Below are 14,054 nucleotides of genomic sequence, written 5' to 3' on the forward strand. Positions count from 1 at the left end.
ATTAAAGAGTAGCTTCAGGTGCAAATGCCTAAGGTAACAGTCTAAGAAGAATTCTGGGCAAAGTCATGCAGTGCCTTTGGGTATCTAAATTATTTGTCATTTGTTTTTCTTGAGGCAAGTTAATGGCGCAGAGCATCCACCCAGACTGCACAGATCCCACCTTTAATGGCACAGGGAAAAATGTGGATTTTAAAAATGACCTGAAAAGTAAATTGAGTGAAATAAAGACCACAACGTACATGTGTATTCGAGACAATATATATTTGAAACACCTTTTGGTTGATTGCCAAGCATTTTCAAAATGCATTTTGAAACTAAAAGACGTGCTGACAGGTAATTGTACTGATCAATTATAACAACATCCTTCGAAAAAAGGGGAAACCTGTGCTGTACTTTGCATTCCATTTTTTATTTGAAAGTGAACATTTATTGACTATCTTTATAAAGTCAATGTAAACATTTGTACAGTATTTTCCAGATGTTAGTTCATGGTTTAGTCGCAGTTTAATGACAAGTGTAGCTGTAGCATTGATGGTCCTTTTGAAAGAAAATTTCAGACTTCTAATAAACTGTTCTACTGTATGTGCATCATTGAAGAAGCAAATTTTATAGCCCATTGAGGATGGAGACAATTCGTGTCTTTATTTCCATCTATAGTATTAGATTGCTTTTCTCCATTATATTCAATTCCATTCTTTTTTTCACAGACTGTCAAGGTCACTTGAAATGTATAGACTTATTTCAAGGTTTGCAAAGAGACTGAAATTGAATTAAATTGGAAACAGGTTTACAATCCAAAAAAATCCAAAAATAATTGCTAACTTTTAGCCGGCTTTTGATGTTGTCGGCCATGACCGAGACTACAATGTGTGCATGTATGTTTATGAAATTGAAATTTCCATCTTCCTAATTACTGTGGTACAGTATCTCTGTGCTTGGAGATAAGTCTTACTTTGAAAATGCATGTTGTACAGTAGCTCCTTAATATGTAGTGAGAAGTACTTTGAGAAATTCTTACAATTTGCTAATCATAGATACAGTATGTTGACATGCATTACTGATCACTTCCTGTAGAGACTGTGCTCATATGGTACACATTATCCAAGAGACTATGTAAATGTCTGAAATGTTCCCTTGTGTTCATCATCTACATTTGGAAACACTGGAGTGATAAATACTGTTAGCACCAAACATGCTTAAATCTAAGACAACAGTTTACTTACTGTATTGTTAAGCTTAATCTAAGGCATGTTATGAGTTGTGCATAAAGTTTATATATGCTTTTGTGACACACAGGGGGTGGTGTACTTTAGCAGTGTTCTTTTACTTGGCAGGTAAAGATAAAATAGACTAGCACAGGTTCAAAACCAGCATTCTTTACAGTGTGGGTAAAACAATCAAATTTGCAAAACAGCAGCGAAAGCTCAGCTCTTCTTTGAGCTTCTGTCTTCTTTAGCTCCTCTCTATCAATAACTGGGTACCTAAGCTGTTGATTGGTTTTCACAATAAGGTCTTTCTCTGCGACCCTTTCAACAAGCTTCTGAAGTGTAATCTCTCTCCAAGAGCCTTCCCTAAGCTTCAAGTCTCTCTCGGAGACTCCTCACAAAACCCTTCCAAAACAATCTTCTCTAGGCTTATTTTTTGCTCAGTGACTCTTCAAAACAAAATAAATTCCCATGTCCATGGGTCAAGTGCACCTGTTGTTCTGTTAGCACCTTCTCCTTCTGCTCTCCTGCAGTACAGTGGCTCTACTCTCTCTCTTGGTTTTTCATTCACCACCTGACCAGTTATCTTCTCCTAGCTGGTCAGTTGACAGAGGGTGGGAGGTCCAGAAAATACAGTTCAGACCAAATCTTTCACTCTGGACTTTCCATCCCCATTACAATATACAGTATTTTGCTGATGCATTGACAGCTCTGTACTGTACATTTTACTCACCTTCGTGTTGGAAATGCAAAGAATATGTATGAAAAACAATAATCTGTACTGTACTTATAGAATGATCTCTGGCAACTTAAATGTACCGTATTGTACTGTACAGTTTGTTTTACATTAAAGAGATGAATATCTGAGACACTAACTTGGAGGTACAGACCTGTATTTTGAGGTAGTTGACAAGGGCAGCACAAACGTTATTTATACGTAACCTCAAAATGATTTCATTGTGTCCTTGCTAATTGTTTTTCATAGAAGAAATGAAGTGACCCAGCACTGACCAACTGATGTGCTGCAGTTTCACTGGGATAATGTCTAAACCTGATTTTGAATTCAGAAGGAAGAAGAACTTCAGGCTGTTAAAGGTTATGTACAGTAGTAGTTTATTTACTCAGATACAAGTATCTCTGTTTGTTGGAACTTTATTTGATGAATTACAGGATTTTATTTATGTTGTAAATGGGGAATACAGACTGCCACACTCTTCAGTGTGGTAATTAAAAGCATTTCCAACACTGCTGTTTGTGTGCAAATTGTTTTGTCTTGTGACAATATACCTCAAAGGTTTTTCACATCAGGACTGACTCTTGAGATCAACAACTGGAACAGCTTTCTGCTTTTGAATAATGAATAATGCAGTAGATGAAGACATGTAAACTGAGAAAGAAAAAGATTGTATTAGAAAATTATTACTACTCTGCAGTGTATAATACAGTGTCCATGTTGGCTGTTGCGTGGCCAGCAAATCAGAAGCAACACACAAAACAGTGATGCCACCTGGCTCCAGACCTGCATACCAGTAACTCACTAATAAGGTCAGGGTAATATGGACAGTGCAGTGTAGAGCAGCATTTAATTATGGATAGAGAAGGCAGAGCAATAGTTATTACTTTATACAGTCTTACTAAATCATGTATACCTTTATGTTCAGTCTCTCAAAGTCAAGGTACCCAAAATATGCAATCTTAATAACCTATCCCAGTGTTGTGATCACGGTTACCATTCCTTAGTCTACATCTCCTATAGGCAGTGTTACTGTAGATAAAGTTTCCTTTGTTTTTATGTGAAATCGTACAAAACCGTTTGTACTGTTTGGCCCTTAAAAAAAGTGAAAAAACTGTATTGTGTCTCAGTCGATCTTAAAATCACAAAATCTTGTTTTTTTTTTTTCTATTTTCCTCAGACGTGTTCCCTTTGTTTCTTGAACACCGTAATAAACGTTTGTCTACTTTTCCAAAGGGGCAATTGTGAGGTTCGCTCAGACCTGATCGTTTACTGTACATATAGGTTTGTTGTGTTCCAGCTTGAGTTCCAGGACTCTTCGAGAATTGTACTAGTCTTCAAGGCTTTTAGAGCAAGGCCATTTCTGTGGCAGTTTTATTGCATCATTTTAATGCCCGATACTTTGTAAACTTCAGAATATAAACATGTTTAAAGCCTGAAGTCATAAGAATGTAAACTACAGTATATTCTAAATGGTGTAATATGTTGAGTCTCAGAGGCATATTTCAGGTACTAAAGGCAATGTGCATTTTGACAAGTAATACAAATAAAAACATTTCAGATACATTTGTCCATCATTTTAAAGCATTATAGAAAAGAAATGAGCTCAACACACAGGTTTCCTGACAAGGAACCTTAAATACCATTGTTCAGGAAGAAAAGAGAGTATAAATTCTAATCTTGCATTCCAAATCAGTAGTTATAATGAAGTGGCAAGCAAGTGTATCCAAAGGCTTTTACAATTGCAAAAACATTCCTTTTATCAGTCAGCATCACTTCATATTGTATTGCAAGTCTACTAGAACTATTTGGTTTTGCACATATTATAATGCTTGTTTCCCATTTGGCAAAGCTGTGTTGAAGATTTCTTGTGTCTCTTATTTGGATGAAATAATTTATTTTTATGTTCGGTTAGCTCAGTTCATCACATGTCAGTTTCTAATAGCACATGTTTCTGATGTCGTGCTCAGAGCTACAGCCAGCAAGTAAAAGTAAAAAAGTCCAAACTTCTTAGGTATCATTTTGTTGACTTTATAATTGGAGAATGAAAAACAGTGACTTTAATATTTTGTGACGCCGTGCCTTTGAAACTGCTTGTGGTTTTAAAGTTATTATTAATACTTACAGTAGCTTGCCTGAAATGTTAAATATATTTACTGTAATGCATTATGATTGCATCCTATAAGAACAATGATGAGCAGATAAGGTGTCAAAGATGTGGAGAAAGCAGCTGTCTCTCCATCAGGATTCCAGTCTAAGATGATACCAGATGACAGGGCACTCAAGAAATTTCTTTTTCTTAAGAACTTCTCCAGATCAAATGTCAATTGTTAAATGACATTGTGTAATGAAGATCATTCTCCATGCAGATTGGGGGCGTAATAACAGCCCTGTTATCATGGTTCCATCCACCTTCGTATCCTGCATGTAATGAGCTGCAGAAGAGAGTCTTCCCTTACACAAACCAGTGCACCCAGACACTTCCATTTTGACTTTCTGTCCTTAGTGCTGTAGATCCATAGGAGGCTATAAGCTTCAAATGCAATTCTTATGATATTTTTAATTTAGAAACCTCCATATTACAGCATTTACAGTATGTGATTTTAAACAGAAGAGAGTACTGTACGTGTTAAGTAAAAGAAGCATTACTTACACATTTTTTACCTGAACTTGAGGATGAAGAGTGTGAGGTTTTACCTTACTCACATGACATCTAGGATCTTCCTGTGGCTTCACTGTGCTTTACTACACTGGACCATGGGAATACCATGCTAAATGTGTCACTGTAAAAGGAACACCATGGTGTTCTCTTGGTTCAGTGTAATACAGCGTAGTGAAACTAGGACACTGCAGTAAATTCGTGGTAAAACAGTCAAAGTGTAAAAAACCTATGGTAAATATACCATGGTAAAGGAGAGTAGTAAGGAGAGCCTTGTGTACTTTCTCCTCTGATACCCTTAGGAGGGTCACTTTGCCTTACAGAAGAGTTAGCTGCAACTTCAGGAGTGACATATATCTTGAGGTGAGACCCAAGAGCCCCCATTTGGCAAGCTAAAGATACTGACTCCAGCAGCCTAACTAGTCTTTTTGTGAGCGTACTGAGGAAATCCCAGCCATGTCTGACTAATGACTGACTAAGACCAGCAGTGTCTGAACTACAGGGGCTCTGTCAGAGTGAGCACCTTAATTCAGTGAGCCAATCTGAAGCCCTTCTGAAATGTTTTTCAGTGATATGCAACAAGCCTGTGGGACCCCTAATTCAGTTTGGAAGGATGAAAGAGGCTTCAATGAAAGACCTGTTACACATAAAGAGCTAGTTTAAACACCTGCCTATTACCTTTTTGATTTTCCTGTTCAAATTAAGGGTACAGTTTGTCTTATTTTGTCTGGTTTTCGAATTTACAACGAGAAAGAAAATAGAAAGATTTCAGCTGAAAATCCATAATTTTAAATTTCCTTTAGCACAAATAGCACAAACCAGTTTGAAACCTTTCTGACCAAAACATTCATTAAAACCTGATCCATCTTGATCGTTTCCTTGATACCAGTTGATATTTCATTATTAATGAGAGCCACTGAAGCTTTGATGGAAGGATTGTGAAAGTGATATTTCACTGCAGCCTTAATGACATTTTCAAGCTAATTATTTTAGCAGTCAGAATGCTAATACAGTCACCTTTGGCCAACACATGAATATATAAGTAACTTTATTAAGCATAGTAAAGATTACCAAGTAAGAAAGATCTTTTCTCCCTCACATAATGAACTGTTGGCATCAAGTGCTGTCTTATTACTCAACATATAACATGATGTTAGAGTGCTGATTTGTTTTTCATTGATCATGTGAAATTTTCAGTTTAGATGATATCTACAGCATACTCTTTCCTGCATTTGCATCTGATTAAGTGACTTATCTAGTTTCAGTTGTCATTGTAATACCTCTTTCATAAATTATAAATAAGGAGTCTTAAGCTGATGTGGCATTTCTGGTTTATCAGATATGTTATATTATTCGCAGTGAAGTGCTTTAAAACCAGCTTTGATTTTGATGCTCTTGGAGCATGTCCAAAATATTTTATGAAGGTCCTTGAACTCACTGAGAGATTCTCGGTATTCCTCTTTCCAAGATAATACTGTTAGAGGCAGACTTGCTGCTTAGGACTGAAAAGATATACAGTATAGTACATGTCAAAGCACAAAAAAAGAAGGCTGGCTCTCTATATTTGCTCATTCACTAAAACATGTCACAAAGTTTGATCTTTTAATATCATATTATTATATGTAGATATGTATAGGAGTCTTTCTATACATCTCTGTGTATATACTGTATATTGTATATATGAGTAATGAACATTTTTACCTGTATTCCAAGCTTCCAAGCATTTGTCTGGCTTCAATTCATTCTTTGCTTGCATTATAAAACTGTTGGTTTCATATGTTGGTTTAAATTAATATGGCAGGGAAATGAAAAGTGTAGTCTTGCTTTCTGTGTTCGCTGTTTAGAATAATCTTTTAAATATTAAATCCTGTTAAGTTTAATGATTTTATGTCTGTCAAGGTGTTATTGTCTCTCAGAATTGACATTTTGTTCCTAGGTTGTATGGGTTTGCAAAACCATAACTGTGATTTTATGTATTATACTGTAGATCTATCAACAACTTCCGACTATTTTCATTTAATCATTCTGTACTTTTACAGATATCCCCTGCAGATAAATTAATATTTTGTGGGACACCTTGCTTAGAAAATTGTCTCATTCTCTGCAGTTGTCTGAAATGATTAATCTAATTAAATCTTTCTTTCTATACAATATTTCCCTTTTTATTGACCTTTTTAACTGTAGGCTGACAAACACGAGCATTACTGTATGTCTTTATAAAATAAAGAACGGGTTTTTAAAAATTCCAACCTTTTCTCATTGGGATTTAAACATGCATGTTGCTGTTTCTCACTCTGCAAGATTTTTCACAATGTAAATCTGTCATATTTGAAACTATCTATTTTCAGAGCTGTCAGTCATTTTCATGCAGATCCTTGACCTAAAAATGCTGGTTCCAGTGTAAATGTGCCAGTGGTACACTTCAGTGAGGTGAAGGGTATTTTGTTTTTTTATTTTAAGTAATTTCTGTTGATTTAACATATTTGCCAAGGACCCAACTTATAGTAGGTACCTGTTTAAGAGCAAGATGTTATCACACACATCAAGTTGAGAGACTGGAAATGCAGTATGTTTGTAGAATGAGCAGATTCAGAGCAAGTATAAAATGAGATCCCATGAGCCAACTCGTGTAGGTGTACTGTAGATTCAGTAGTTTCAGACATATTTCCCTTGCTTTCCCAAGGTATTGAGAAAGAGGGTTTTAAATATTTTTGTCTTTCACTTACTTGGCCAAAGGGGCGATACCTGCGGATGTGAGCCGGCCCCCTAAATACTGTAAACTAAGAGGCTGTTGCAGTGGCGGCTGTATGGGGAAGGTAGAGGATTCCTGAGCAGCAATCGCAGGGGAGTAATTCCTGATTCGTGCTCTTAGTGAGCAGTGGGTGATTGTAGAAAAATGGGGCTCGTCTGGTAGAATCTGGAGCCCAGCCCAGCAACCTGCAGGCACAAGGCGAGGTAGACCAGTCTGTCACGGGCCACATGCACTCAGAGCAGGGCCACATTTACAGAAAACAATGAGCTTGTCTTTGGAGCACCTGTAGAACTTACAAAGTCCAAGCGGATAGAAAGCCAGAAACTGAACCCAGGGTCCCAGAGCTGCAAGGCAGGAATTCTTAGCACTACAACACTGTGGTGCTCTAATAGGGTGATCTTAAAGCAAAATATTTTTCTGTAAGGAACTCTTAATATACGGAAATTGGAATCCCTTTCTTTTTTTACACGGAGATCTACCTCTTTATGATTTCTTATCTGTCGCACATCTCCAGTCATTGTTTACACGTCTGTATTGTTTACATTCAAACTGTCTACATGTTTACTTGCACATTGTCTATTGTTTGTTTGTAAATTGTCTTGATGCACTGTTTGCACTTTGTCTTGTTTTTTACACTTGTTTTACAACCGAGAGACTTTCGGTAAGTAAGAATTCCATTGTACCAGTACCGGTTACATATGGCAATAAAGTTCAAGTTCAAGTTCAAGTTCATATGGCCAAAAATGAAATTCAGAACTCCCACACTCCAAAAAATGAATTGTGATTGTACTTTAAATAAACATAGCCATCTACTGACTTATGGGCCGTTATGGAAGTTTGAAAAAAGGAAACAAAGTGGAGTAATTCATTTCAATCCATGTTTTTAATTTAGCTGTAATTATTTGGGCACCATGCCTTTAGTATGAGGGCTGTGATACCGGACGTGATAGCATTGCAGAGAGTTATATTTGTCATAAATAATCAATTGAATTCTAGAAAACAAGAGAGTCGCATTCATTCACTCCTCTAAGTGCTCCTTTAAATATAATTCAGTAAATACAAATCTACAGAAACATTATGTCCTCTGAAATTGCAGTTGAAGCCTATATAGCCAGAGCAGTATAGAGGCCTCTGAAGGTTTCCTTTCTTTCCTGGGGAATCAATCAGAGATAACACATGGCAATATGCATTCAGCGGCAGAATGCATCATCACGGTTAAGGTCAGGTATCTCTTTGATGTCTGCAGGCAAATAGTTACTGATCTTCACAAGTTGGGGGATGAAGAATCCACAAAAAGCTGAACTTACCACTTTCTGCTGTGTTGTTAATTATTAACACGTTTAAGGACACCCTGCCAAGCAGGGAATGCAGATGTACAGTATCTTGCCACCCAAACCTGTGGAACCAGTGCTTTGGGAGGCTACTGTGAATCCTAAAGCACCAGTTAGAGATCTCCAATGCCCACTGGCCTCTTCATGAAAGGGGGGGCGAAACTTTCCATGTGTCCTGCATTAATGTAGTACTTCTAGCTGGTTGTGAGGAGGAACCCTTTCCCGAGGGCACACCGCAGAAAGAGGCAGCTCTGGTTTTCCAAACAAAACCACAGGTTTAACCGATGTCTAGTTGTCCAGTGAAATGAAGAGTGAGGTTTTGGGACGTCCTCTTCAGTGTTTTTATTTTTTTTTAAACCCATGGAGGTTATGTTGAGAAAATACTCACATCCACTGTGAAATATTGGTGGATGGGAGGAGTCTGTTATGCTTTATTATGTGGTAGGTTTATAGCTACAGGTCCTGGAGCTGTTATTAAGACAGGGGAAATCATGAACTGCAACAAGTACCAGGACATTTGGTAAAAAACACCTGGTTCTTTCTGCAAGAAGCTTTGGCATGGCCAAAATTGGGCATTCCAGAAAGACAATGATTCAAAGCAGACATCCGGATTGACAAAGGAATGGTAAATTGCAGACAAAATAAATGTTCTCAACTTGCAGTCAGAATCTCCAGACCGAGTTCAATTTTACAATTGTTATTGTAACTCAAGGTGACACTTCACTAATGGAAAATAGAGAGTCAGAAGGACTTCTACACAAGGGAATGTTCATAATGCCAGAACCTCACAGAACACATGCTGTACAGTATAGGAGCTGTCTAGTCAAGGTAATCTCTGCCAGGGGAGGATTTACAAAATATTGTACTAACTACAAGGGTGTACGGTAAATAAATGTGACACTCATGTTATTTGGGACTTTGTATGACAAGTGCCTCTACAGTATGTCCTGTACAACACTATTAAGCATTGGATATTAAACATTATGTAAAATGTTTATTTTGTTATTTGATGTTTATTAGTTCTGTTCCATTAAGGGTAAGAGTAAATTTGATGGACACCGTATTGTACCTGTTTAAGATAATTTGTTTTTGTTTTGTTTAGTCAGTTTGTTGCAAAAGTAGTGTGTAGTTTCATGCCTAGTAAAACAGAGGTGGACTGCTGAGTCACTCAGTGTCTTGCAGGTTTTATGCAGAATTTTAGCAACTGTGAAATATATAATAACACAGGTGATTTAACTACTTATCCTAACAATTAGTATGAGTAAGTAATCAAAGCGAAATCCCTCAAGGAACACGCATGATCTAAATATTGTACATACATTATGTACTGAAAAAACATCCCAAATGCAACTTTCTACTTAAAGAAAGAAGACTGAATAACATTTTTGAATATGACATTACAGGCATAGTGATTCATGTGTAAAACCTTTTTGAACTGCTCAGTTCCTTCTTAGTATAAAACGCCTACAACTGTGACGGCATATCAATAGTAATAAATGTCCAGTGGTGAATTGTCATGAGGAAAGGTAATGCTTGCATGAATAAAAGTCTCACAGGCTTGCTGGTTTTAATTTACATTAATTTATTTGGCTGAAGCTTTTCACCAAACCCTCTTACATTTTCACTCATTTATACAGCTGTGCACTTTACCGGAACAATTCAGGTGAAGTGCCTTGCTGAAGCATGCAACAGCATCGCCTCACCTGGGACACCAGTGCAGCACTGTCAAGCAGCTTCCCTTAATTAATTAATACATGTATATCAGTGAGATTAATGATTCATTAATTGCAAGAGTTTGCAAAAACATAAGTGCATATTTTCTGGGAACGTGGCTTGCAGGAATATTGCAAAGGGAATTTGCAAGGCTATTTGGTATCCAATTGTCCCTCATCACACTTGACAGGAAGCTCCTTTCATGAAACTGGACCCAGTGAATTTCACATAAGGACCCAGGAAGGAAAGAGCCTTTCCCTTACCAGAGGGTCACTTCTTAACAGCATGCACCACGGCTCCACATTGCACTGGGCATCATGGATCACATGCTAAACCTCATTGCAGTTACTGGACAGAAGAGAATTGCTGCTACAGTAGCTTAGTGTTACCAGGGAACATGAAGGCAGAAACATTGCAAACAGCCCCATTCTGGATATTGGTGTGGAGTTTCCACTGAATCATGTACTGTGTCTCAGATGGCAAAGGTAGAGTGAAGCACATGTACTTTACATAGAAAGCACCTTTTAAAGTCCACTGAGGTGTCTTATGGGGACTAAGACTGATTTCCTTACTTCAATATAATAGCTGGAAGGAATGTTCTGACCATCTGCAGGGGAGAGCATATTGTTGAGATAATTCCACTGCACAGCTGATTACATTGTGCTAATTACATTTTGAGACCAGTTTTGAGACCATAATGCCCCTTCCAGTGCAGATGAGGTCAATCAAGACCTTCTGCGTGAGTTTTAGAGTACTGTTTTCTGCAAGCCTGCTACTGTACAGTATATCAATCCATGCCTTGTTATGTACAGTGCGTGCTTGGGTTTGAGCTTAGGTTTTTAAGCTAAGAATATTGTCATGCTACATGAATGGACCGTGTGAACCATAGCACACACCAGCTTTTAAAACAATGAAACTACTGTAAATGAAATATGAGCAAGCCTTCTCTTCAGAATGCCAGAGTTAACAACTTGATAACAACTTGTTAACTGCTAAAATCTAGAGAAATTGAAATACATTTACTACCTACTACTTGCCAATAAAATTAAAAAATACACATATGGTAGACATATACTGCAGTAGATTCGAGTTCTCTTCATATTTTATATTTTTTATATCTTAATGTATTAATTAGATTTATGTTATTTTAAATAAATCTGTAATTTGTTAAGAAATAATCAGAATTTCAATGGAGCTACAGTATGTTCTTCTTTGAACCACAGCATCCTGAGGGGACCTATTCTGATCCTTAATGGAAAGCAGACACATCAACCATGTGGTTAGAATAATCCTTTACGTCACAGTTTTCCACTCTGCAATTATGCAGCTGTGTCTGGGGGTGTGTTCTTTATTTTGTGAAATTTTCAGCTTTTGAAATTTGTGCATTGCACCTTTGCGTCCAATTCCATATGAATATGTGTCTGAAATCCATATGATAAAGTTTAATAATGTTGTAGATACTGTAGTAGTCCCAAGAGACACACAAGCTCTTTTCTATTGGTGCTGTTCTTGTTTTTTATTCTCTATTACAGTTTCCATTGTTTGAGAAATGATTTAAACATGCATAGCCTGTGATAGGTTTTCTAAAAAAAAATATTATGCCGGTTGATGCACAAAAGACAGCTAGTCTGTTGGCCCTCTCTTGGGAAATTATTGGCTTTGATTCTCTATGAGACAGTTTTCAAAACATTTGTTTCTTAATACTGCAGACATGTGATTCTTCTGTTTATATTTGAATTTGAATTCCAAGTGGCATCATGTTTGGAGGCTAGGCACGTTAGTGTACATTTACTTAAAATAATTTTCTTCTGTAGGGAAATATATTGTAAAGTGTTTACATCTCTGTGACATACCCTGCTGTTGTAGTGGGAAACAGAACTGCTACGGATTTACGGGTCTGAGGACGAAGTTCAGTCTGTGTGATCCTGGGGCCTTTAGTCTTTCTTTTCAGAGCTTTCCGCTGTAATACTGTCAGGTGAGCAGTGTGCAAAGCAATCTCATAATGAGGGAAATTGTCCTTTGAGAGCCATGCCAGCCCTCAGAAGACAAAAGGCTAATAGATAATTTTCTCATCCTTTTAGCACCCTGAAAAATAATGCCTTCTAGGGAAATAACGCTGAAGAGTGTATGCAATAAAACAAATGGTCATCGACTAGTGCTCATTATATCTTGCAGACTGGCCTATACTTTGTAATCAATTTACTTGTAAATCCATGGCTCGATTATTATATATTTCTTCCTAATATCCGTATAATTTTGGATTGTTGGGACAGAACAGGCTCTTTCATATGCACTGATTGCGGGACACCTTTCGGATTATTCATAAAAATGGCCAGTATGTCTGTTTTACCCCATTGACAGACTCTTTCTGATCTCATTCATAAAACCCTTGTCCGAATAAATAACATGATAGTCATGTTGTACTCATGCTAGGAGTCCCGGAAGGTTAAAGGGAAGTGTCAAAGAACCCAACAGAAGTCAGTATGAAATGTGTGTCCATGTTTGATGACTGAGAAGCATGTGTGGTAGTAATGAGTTGTGGTAATGTAATTAATATGAAAGAGAAAGGAAGCTATGATCCTTCACTCAAGAATTGGTATTCTAAGAGAGGAGCTTATGCAAAAAACATAAATCATCAGGAGAATCTCCAAGGTAAAAAAACTTGCCATTGTCACATGAGTTAGCCATAACTCCTGTATCCTTGTTAACACTTTGTGGCTAAGGATCTGTGTCTGTGACTGGAAGGTTGCCGGTTCAAATCCCATGGCCGGCAGAGGAATCCTACTCCGTTGGGCCCCTGAGCAAGGCCCTGAACCCCAGCTGCTCCAGGGGCGCCGTACAATGGCAGACCCTGCGCTCTGACCCCAAGCTTCTCTCCCTGTCTGTGTGTCTGTGTCTCCTTGGAGAAAAGCTGGGGTATGCGAAAAGACAAATTCCTAATGCAAGAAATTGTATAGGGCTAGTAAAAAAAAAATATTATTATTATTATTATTACTTTTATGTATTTTAAGGCATACACAGGTGAAAAATGTACTTGACGCCACATTACAGTAAAGATTCCCAGAATGTAATCCCAAACTGTACTGTAATTTGTAGCAAAGTAATAGAGAGCAGGTGTAAGCACAACAATACAGTACATACACTAATGCTCCAAGACTTTTTTGTTTCTTGTCTCCTGACAAAAGTTTAATTTTGTATTGTTTTATTTCATGGTCGGAAGCAGGGAAGTCATTATTTTGTAGCTTAAAAGACTTGGCTGAAAGATTTGGTAAATCCTGTTTCTGCTGATAACAGCCTTAACCGGTCTCTGTAAAATTGGGTTGCACCATCAGAAATAAAAATTCCTCCCCTAATATCACTACATTACTGGTGACACAATGCCATATAAACATACAGTATGTATTAAATTACAGTAAGATCAATACAGTGGCCACACAAGAATGGAATAAAATGTTAAACAGTATTGTCTTTTATCACAGTAATGCAACTGCCATTACATTAGTAAGAGATGGTCACAACTTTATCCCCGTGGGAAACCTAACTCTAGTTTTTATGATTGCTCCTCTTTGACCACTCTCTAAGAAAGAAGCAGTGCTGTGTTGAAACATTTAGTGTTGGAAAGCGATGGTAAGTATATCAGTGTCATGTATTGTGGCCCATG

The 14,054-nt window shown here is 37.4% G+C and overlaps 1 protein-coding gene across 12 annotated transcripts in view; it reads left to right on the forward strand.

Annotated features, from left to right (window-relative positions):
• dmd (dystrophin) overlaps positions 1-14,054 on the forward strand; it is a 726,399-nt gene that overhangs the window by 69,226 nt on the left and 643,119 nt on the right. The gene's annotated exons all lie outside the window — the stretch shown is intronic.

Source organism: Lepisosteus oculatus, chromosome 15, assembly GCF_040954835.1.
Source record: "Lepisosteus oculatus isolate fLepOcu1 chromosome 15, fLepOcu1.hap2, whole genome shotgun sequence".
Lineage (NCBI taxonomy): Eukaryota > Metazoa > Chordata > Actinopteri > Semionotiformes > Lepisosteidae > Lepisosteus > Lepisosteus oculatus.